Source organism: Staurois parvus, unplaced genomic scaffold (assembly GCF_062004578.1).
Source record: "Staurois parvus isolate SC_StPar_1 unplaced genomic scaffold, SC_StPar_1.0 ptg000734l, whole genome shotgun sequence".
NCBI classification, from domain to species: Eukaryota; Metazoa; Chordata; class Amphibia; order Anura; family Ranidae; genus Staurois; species Staurois parvus.
The window spans coordinates 4005137-4013377 of record NW_028318530.1 but is presented as its reverse complement, the minus strand read 5'-3'; the positions used below and the strand labels follow the sequence as shown (position 1 = coordinate 4013377).

Sequence of the window (8241 nt, the reverse complement as noted above, 5' to 3'; positions counted from 1 at the left end):
GGTTGTTGCTGGGATCTGTAGTCCCCCTGGTTGTACAGTGTATAGGGCAGCGTGCTCTGGTATTGGAGGTGTTGCTGGGATCTGTAGTCCCCCTGGTTGTACAGTTTATAGGGCAGCGTGCTCTGGTATTGGGGGTGTTGCTGGGATCTGTAGTCCCCCTGGTTGTACAGTGTATAGGGCAGCGTGCTCTGGTATTGGGGGTGTTGCTGGGATCTGTAGTCCCCCTGGTTGTACAGTGTATAGCGCAGCGTGCTCTGGTATTGGGGGGGTGTTGCTGGGATCTGTAGTCTCCCTGGTTGTACAGTGTATAGGGCAGCGTGCTTTGGTATTGGGGGTGTTGCTGGGATCTGTAGTCCCCCTGGTTGTACAGTGTATAGGGCAGCGTGTTCTGGTACTGGGGGTGTTGCTGGGATCTGTAGTCCCCCTGGTTGTGCAGTGTATAGGGCAGCGTGCTCTGGTATTGGGGGTGTTGCTGGGATCTGTAGTCCCCCTGGTTGTACAGTGTATAGCGCAGCGTGTTCTGGTATTGGGGGGGTGTTTCTGGGATCTGTAGTCCCCCTGGTTGCACAGTGTATAGGGCAGCGTGCTCTGGTATTGGGGGGGTGTTGCTGGGATCTGTAGTCCCCCTGGTTGTACAGTGTATAGGGCAGCGTGTTCTGGTATTGGGGGTGTTGCTGGGATCTGTAGTCCCCCTGGTTGTACAGTAGATAAGGGAAGCGTGTTCTGGTATTGGGGGGGTGTTGCTGGGATCTGTAGTCCCCCTGGTTGTACAGTGTATAGGGCAGCGTGCTCTGGTATTGGGGGGGGGTGTTGCTGGGATCTGTAGTCCCCCTGGTTGTACAGTGTATAGGGCAGCGTGCTCTGGTATTGGGGGGGGGGTGTTGCTGGGATCTGTAGTCCCCCTGGTTGTACAGTGTATAGGGCAGCGTGCTCTGGTATTGGGGGTGTTGCTGGGATCTGTAGTCCCCCTGGTTGTACAGTGTATAGGGCAGCGTGCTCTGGTATTGGGGTGTTGCTGGGATCTGTAGTCCCCCTGGTTGTGCAGTGTATAGGGCAGTGTGATGCGGAGAAGACAGATCAGAGGAGGAGGAGGAGGGGGGATGGCCGGCGGCTCTCTGTAAATATATATTTATAAAGTGTCAATGTTGACTGGTCCCAGCCTCCACCCAGCTCCATCCTCCACCCAATGGGCGTGCCCGGCCCTGCCCCACCCTGCCGGCTGAGTGCCGCTGATTAGACCTCCCATCCTGGCCGTGAAATGAGCCCCGACCGTCTCTACACTCACACCGTTTTGGGATCCGCGCCGTCCTCAGCCAGGAGGAGCCCCGAACAGTAAGTGATCTCCTCTCCCGGGGAGCGGCCTCCGATCTCCGCACTCTGATGGCTCCTCGGGGCTGTCCATGGATTTAGGAGCGATTACCTGGCTGCGGCCATTCCAATCCCGGGACATCGCTCTGTGTAGCCGGTACAGCGCTGACTGCTGGGGACACCGGAGCACACTGCACTACCTACTCCTGCCACCTACCCACTTCTACCACCACCACCTACCTACCTCTCCCACCCACTCTACTACTACTTCAACCACCTACCTACCACAACTTATCTCTGCCACCTACTTTACTGCTACCACCTACTTCTACCACCACTACCTACCTCTTCCTACTCTACTACTTCTACCACAACCACCTACTTACATCTGCCACCTACTCTACTACTACCATTACCTACCTCTGCCACCTACTCTACTACTACTTCTACCACAACCACCTACCTACCTCTGCCACTCTACTACTACTACTCTGCCACTCTACTGCCTACTCTACTACTACTACCTACTTGTACCACTACCTACCAAACTGGCTACCTCTGCCACCTACCCTACCACCTAACTACCACTGCCACTTACCCCCTACTACTACCTACCATTACTTACCCACTCTGCCACCTATCCCTTCTACCACCACCTACCTATCACTCTGCCTACCTCTGCTACTATTACCCATCTCTACCACCACTTGCCTATCTCTGCCTACCACTACTCACCCCCTCTGCACCTCCCATCTTCTCTACCACCTACCTCTGCTGGTGTTTCTGATCAGTGTGTGTGTGATTGTTTAATACCCCCTCCCCCCCCCCCCCCCCCCTCCATACACACAGGCAGGATTGTCCTGGTGGTGGAGGACACATGGTATGGATGGGTATCTCCTGTGTGTTATCCATGGATCTTCTCCCTGTATAGAGCTTTGTGTCATTTCCCCCCCACACAGACATCACAGTAGTTTTGGACCAATTCTGCAGATCTGGACACAATGGTGGAGTCATCACAGGGATTCCTTCTATTTCTTTTACATTTCTTCATCACCTTTTATATCCTGACATCCAGGACCAACTGTACTATAGCAGGGAGAGCATGTCCTGTACTGGGAGGGGGGATGTGTCCTATACCGGGGACTGTCTGTGCCTGATCACCAGTTCTGGTCCCAGCAAATCTGCTCTGTGGGAGTTCCTTCATCACTGCTGGGACCACTGCGACTCCACCAGACTTCTACTTATTGTCCTCTGACTGCACTTCTGAGATGTCACTTCTTCTAGAACAATGATAATGTTGTTTTAGTATTTTTGGTGGTGGTAGTAGTAGTTTTTTTTTTTTTTTTTTGTTATTATTGTGTTTGGTGTCTTTTTTTAATAATTTATTAAGAAGTTATTTTTTCACAAATAACAATAATATAGTAATTAAAAAGTGTGCCGTTTATAAATTTTTAGTCTGGCATAGTTGAAGGACTGATTGTGGAATATCATGGTAAAAGTCTACCTTGGGATGTTATCGGTATACACATATTCCCATGTCCATCCTGATAACAGGAGATTGTGGCTGTGTACACAGCTGTGTAGGACCTTTAATTCCAGGGAGAGGAGATCAATTCTTTATGTTGGATGCATGAAGAGTAACCCTTCCAGGATTCCTGTGCAGTGGTGTGGCGCAGCCCCTGGTGGCCGGTAGGGGTGGTGTGGCGCAGCCCCTGGTGGCCGGTAGGGGTGGTGTGGCGCAGCCCCTGGTGGCCGGTAGGGGTGGTGTGGCGCAGCCCCTGGTGGCCGGTAGGGGTGGTGTGGCGCAGCCCCTGGTGGCCGGTAGGGGTGGTGTGGCGCAGCCCCTGGTGGCCGGTAGGGGTGGTGTGGCCCCTCCATATGGAACTCTTGGCTCTCATTCACACCAGTTTTGTTGGCTGGCCGGCCAGCGTTGATCAGCTCATAGAGAACACTGTTTCTCCACCGATGTGCTGATAAAAAGTAAGAGCAGGTTAGATTTTGTGACATTAAGCTAAAAAAAAAATTCTACATTGTAACACCCATCACACCACCAGACACCTGTGAGCATGCATTGTACACAAGCATGACACATGCCTTCTGAGGTGAGTGGACCCTTTTTTCTTGGTGTCATTGGTCCGTATTAACCAATCAGGGTCACTCTGCTGAAGTCAGATCCATATAAAACTGACCATACACTATACAATCTGACTGTACAACTTTCATTAGATATACATCAACTGTGTAGTGCAAGGGCCCTCCTGTATGGATACAAATTTAACAGATTGTTCAGGTTTGGGTAATTTTGATAAATCTAAAGCTGGCCCTACATGATACAATGTTTGTAAAATCTCCTTTTAGGATTACCAAAACTATGGAATCAATTCCCATTTGTATCCAGTGAAACATACCCTTGGCTGTACATAGATGATGGTAGATGAAAAAAAGATTGTACAATCAGATTGTATAGTATATGGTCATCTTAAAGGAGTCAGATTGTATAGGGTATGACCAGTTTTTATGATTGATCATAAGTGGTTGCTTTGAGTTTTGTATGGTCTTCTGGATTTGTTGAGGACAAGTTTGGTGTTTATGATGTCAGATGTTGTGGTTCTGTCCTATACTTTTTATCAGGAGAATCCCTGGACTGATGTTACTGCTTGGAATGCTGTATACTGATTTAATTGGGCTGTGATGGGTTACTTGCACATTAGCGTTTGCTTTTTGCCTGGATTTATTAATCGTGGCCCTGGATCTGCTGATGACTTTCCCATTGTGGAGTTGTCGGCGTGCTGTCATAACAAAAAAAAAAGCAAACTTTGTCCTCAGCCTGCCCTTCAGTCTGCCATGAGCGGGGCACTGGTGGGAGCAGATGTGGCCATAGCACTGGTACAAGGAGCATGGAGCCTGCACTGTATAGACCACATCCATTCTCGTGTGTGTGTGTGTGTGTGTGTGTGTGTGTGTGTGTGTGTGTGTGTGTGTGTGTGTTCACCGTCATTTTCAGTGCCCCGAGAACAGCGGCACTGAATCCTTTTCCTTCCACATGCAGGAGATTGGAAAAATGTCTTTCCCTGGCAGTACAAGTGTCTGGTGTATTGATCACTGATCTCAGGGTTAGTACATACCATCGATCATCACCCCAAGCTACTAAGGACTTTTAAAGGGGGGTAGGTTCCCACCCCCATCTATGAGGAACATGCACTACCCAGACTGGAAGGGGTTAAGTGGACTTTCTGTCTTTCTCTTGTGAGATGATTTCAGATTGTTGTCTCGCTGTGTTGCGCTTTTGGCTTTGTAGGCGATGATACACCTCCAGCCTGGAGACCACATTGGGGGCTTTTTAATTCACAGACGTCTGGTGGGACGAGTACGGGTCATATCTGAACGTGATTATAAGCTGGATGGCAGTTATAGGGCTTTGAAATGGGAAATGCCAAAGCTGGAGGATTGCTAGGGGATTCCAATAAAAAAGATGGTAAGACGGGTAGAGATTACAGCAGGGTGATTTTTGTCGTCCCCCCCCCCCCCATGGTTATAATTCACCCCCACTGCAGGCACTGTCCATATCATAACACTTTAGTTAGGTTCACCCCTTTTTATGGCTCAATTTTCCTGCATTATTTGGTGTATTTTTGATGTATGTTTTTGTGCAATTTACTTTTTGATTTGTTGCTTGGTGGTGGGGGCTTGTTGTCTTGGAGTGGATAGGGTTGACTGCCATTGGCCAAGGCTTGTTAATACCTATTGTCAACGCATCAAAACTCATTTTATGCATTTTGATGCGCTGCCATTGACTTCTATGGGCCTCACAACATGCAGAAAAAAAAAAAACCCTGCTGAGATGGGAACAGGCACTGTTTTTATGGGGACATGATTACGTTGGACACAATAGCATCTCTTATATAAAAATGAAACCGTGCAAAGGAGGCGTCCAGGACCAAGGGCTGAGGGCAATGCGGAGGCTGCCATTGCTGAACCTTGTAAAAATGCTGCCTGCCTGGCTCTGATTTTCCAACCTTAAAGAATTGGTCCTCATGCACACTGGACATTTTTACAGCTGCTGTTTTTGGCTTTTGACATTTTTTTTTTTTTTTTTTCTATAGCCAGTAAACCCCCCAGCATGTTATCCTATGTGTCCATGCACACATAGACTGGAATCAAAGTTTTTGTGGCAGGAAAAAAAAACCCCAGGACTAGTGGGTTTCTACAGGAGTTTTTTAGCTGTAAAAATGCTCCTAATGTGGTACAACGGTGTTTTTGGACTTTTTTTTTTTTTTTTCCTTTTAACCCAAAAAATATTTTTTCTGGGTTAAAAACCGACGCTAATCGTGGCAAAACGCAGCTAAATGCTAATGCAAAACTGAAAACCGCACGTTTTTAATGTGACCTTACACAGCTAACGTTACCAGCATTATCACAATGCCCCGTGTGCAGGGAGCCTTAAGAACGGATTACATGCTTAATTGCTATAGGTCAACCTCCAAGAAATGTTATGACGAGCAGCATGGCTGCCAGATCATTAGCATTTTCAGAAAGATCAGCAATGGCAGTCCTATGTATTCCTCTCAGGATAGCTTTATTTTACCTTGCATGCTGTTCATCATCTGAATCAATGTAGGAATCCCTGCGACTGACCGAACTTTGTGGCACTTGCAGCGATTTCTCTAAGTGCATCATTGCTCACCCGTGTTCAGTCCTGTCTTTATTCCCCTGGACTGGACTTTATGGGGTTGATTTTACTAAAACTGCAAGGTGCAAAATCTGATGCAGCTCTGCACAGAAACCAATCGGCTTCCAGGTTTTATTGTCAAAACTTAACAAGCTGAAGGTAGAAGCTGATTGGCTACCAGGCACTCTCCAGTTTCAGGAAATCTCGCCCAATATGTGAGACCCGTCACTGAGGCTTCCATCCTTCTGTGTCACACTGGCAGTTGTGACAGCTGATTGTTCAGTGTGAACTCTGTGTGTGCTTTTGTTGGGTGGAATGTCCTATATCCTTTTACATGCAATGTGTGTCCGTTGTTCTTTGCATACAAAGCAGTTGGCTTTGTGAAAGAAGCAATTAAGCTGATTTCTATATTTAACATTTCTACTCCATCCTGATTAGATAGGCTGGCCCTAAATGCAGTAAATCCTGCTGAACTTCCTTCTGTTAGTGGCCCCATTCGCACCACCCAACAGGATTTTTGAATAAACTTTTGTTGAAGGAGCCGGGCAGAATATTCTCAGCCAAACGGCACCTACATCCAATCCGTTGCAGGCAATGGTACTCTTGACAGCTGTAGGTGCCTTGACTGTCAGAATACAATAGCCAAAAATGGAATCTGAAATGCTGCACCACTGCTGAATTGCCCAGATGTGACTATTTAACAAAAAAAAAAGGTTGGGGGGGAACCAAAAATATAGATTGTCCCCCTGACATTTATTGGAATAAAGTCATATCTGGACCTTTTACCAGTGGTGGTGTGCTTCAGTTGGTGAAAATTATTCAAGTGAAGGGAGCTCCGCTACAACTGTCCTGCAGGGTTAAAAACCGGTTGAGATGGCAACGTATTACCTCCCAACTACCAACCAAAAAGCAATCCACTGTGGATCACTTTACAGAGGGGCTGCAGCTACTGTAAAGGACCCCTTAGTGCTTTTTCAGACAGGTGGCTGGGGATGGGGTAGGTTACATAGTTCCAGTTAGGCTGGCCATACACTATACAGCTTTCTTGAGGTTTTTGCTTTAGATTTACCAAAAACCATATAATATGATGTCAAACCCAAACACTTTCAGTTGTATCCAATTAGGCAGGCCCTTGCACTACACAGTTGAATGTAAATCTAAAGGAAATTGGACAGAAAATTGTATAGTGTATGGCCAGCCTTAGTCTGGCTAAAAAAAAAAGACAAAAGTCCACCCAGTTCAACACAAAAGAGTTATAATCCAATACCCACAATTGATCCAGCGGAAGACAAAAAAAACTTGGCAAAGCATGATCCAATTTATCCAATTCTCTGCAGGGGAAAGAAATTCCTTCCTGATCCCCCGAGAGGCAATCGGATATTCCCTGGATCCCTGGTTGAGCTGTTGTTTTACCATCCTCTAGATGCCCACCTGATTTGTAACAATGCAGCCAGATAGGGCTGTACACATTCTGTGGCTGCAATGATTTGTAACTTGCCTGTCATTCACCCATGGAGTTCAATGTGGGCACACCACAACCGTGAGCCCGATGCTCAGTTACATAGCAGCCCTGCAAAATTGCCTTTTTGCAAGTTAAATAAATGTGTGGAAAAAGCAGGCATTCAGCAGGTGACAGTAGTGCCTCCTGAACGCCTCTCAGCCACTCTATACCGCCCTCTGAAGAGATGAGATCTGATGTGGATCGCTTTTCAGAGTGTGGTAAGCTCACAAGGCTGAAAGAACCTCCGCATGATTATTCAGTAACCTGACAGGTAGTGTGTTTTTTTTTTTTTTTGTTTTTTGTTTTGTTTTTTTTTCCCCAATTTGCAATATTGGTGGTTGGCGAAATCATTTTAAAATGGGTTGAAATTTTAAATGAGGCGGTTGTAGGATGTGTTTCTACATTTAGCGTATCGGTATTATTATGATCACTTTTCTAATTCAGCGGCAATTAGCCAATCCAGGTTAATAGGACTGTGCGCCCATAATTAGTTTTTAATGAAGAAATGAATGGTTCCTGGTATGATTGGGACCTTAGTCACACCATCCAGGACTGGCGGCTTTCATGTATTTGTAAACAGGGCTGTTCCTGCTTCTAAAGCTGTTGTTGTTATTCACACCCATAGAGCAAACACCTCCACCCGCTCAGCTGTATAATGTGAGTGCAGCTGCTCATGAATATGGCTCAGTGAGGGCTGTGTGTGCTCTGGGCTGCTCAGCCAGGAGACTTGTTTCCTTTTCTTTGTTTCAAGGCTGGAGTTTGC

At 46.9% G+C, this 8241-nt stretch overlaps 1 protein-coding gene across 1 annotated transcript in view; it reads left to right on the top strand.

Moving 5' to 3' along the window:
* Positions 1–1217: 1217 nt before the first annotated feature.
* Positions 1218–8241, top strand: part of KLF3 (KLF transcription factor 3) — an 88281-nt gene continuing 81257 nt past the window's right edge. The window contains exon 1 of the mRNA XM_089654052.1: positions 1218–1332. The gene's annotated coding sequence lies outside the window, so the exon portion shown is untranslated. The remainder of the gene's footprint in view (positions 1333–8241) is intronic.